The sequence below is a fragment of the Fonticula alba genome (genome assembly GCF_000388065.1).
Source record: "Fonticula alba strain ATCC 38817 unplaced genomic scaffold supercont2.12, whole genome shotgun sequence".
Taxonomy (NCBI): Eukaryota; order Rotosphaerida; family Fonticulaceae; genus Fonticula; species Fonticula alba.
The window spans coordinates 57,116-57,737 of NW_009242982.1; positions in this window are offsets into that span (position 1 = coordinate 57,116).

Sequence of the window (622 nt, forward strand, 5' to 3'; positions counted from 1 at the left end):
GGGGGGGGGGGGGGGGTGGAGGCGGATGTCTTCCGCCCAAGAGCCGCGTGGCACGCGCGCCGACCCCGCCGACCGGCGGCGTTTCGGGCGGCCGAGGGGCGCAGGCGGGTCGTAGCCGACACCCGCACGGACTACGAAGACGCGCGCGCGCGTGCGCGTATGTGCGCATGCGCCTTGGGCGTTCCTCTCCTGCTTTGTGGCCCTCCGGCAGCTTGCGGCCCCCCGGTCGCCGGACCCGGCACGCCTCCCCCAGGGCCCCCTCTGTCCGCGGGGTACACTGGCAGTCGTCCAGCTGGCCCGCGCACTCGGGTGTAGAGCCTCCCCCCCCCCCTCCCGGCTCTTCCCGGGCCCACCCCCTGGCCCTCGAGCCTCCTCTCTGACGCCTGTGGCTGTTTGTTGGTCCCCGCCGGCCGAGTTGGTGGTTCCTGTGTTCACGCGCCTGCACGCGCCTGCCCGTGAAGGGGCCCTCCCCTCGGGCCGAGGCAGCCGCACTAGCGAGTGGGTGCGGGTGTGTGAGCGCGCGCACGCGCAAGTGCCTGGTCTCCCGGCGCGTTCGCCCCCGCCCCTGCCCCCCGGTCCCAGGAACCGGCCGCTCGCGCGGGACGATCTTAATCCCCTCGGC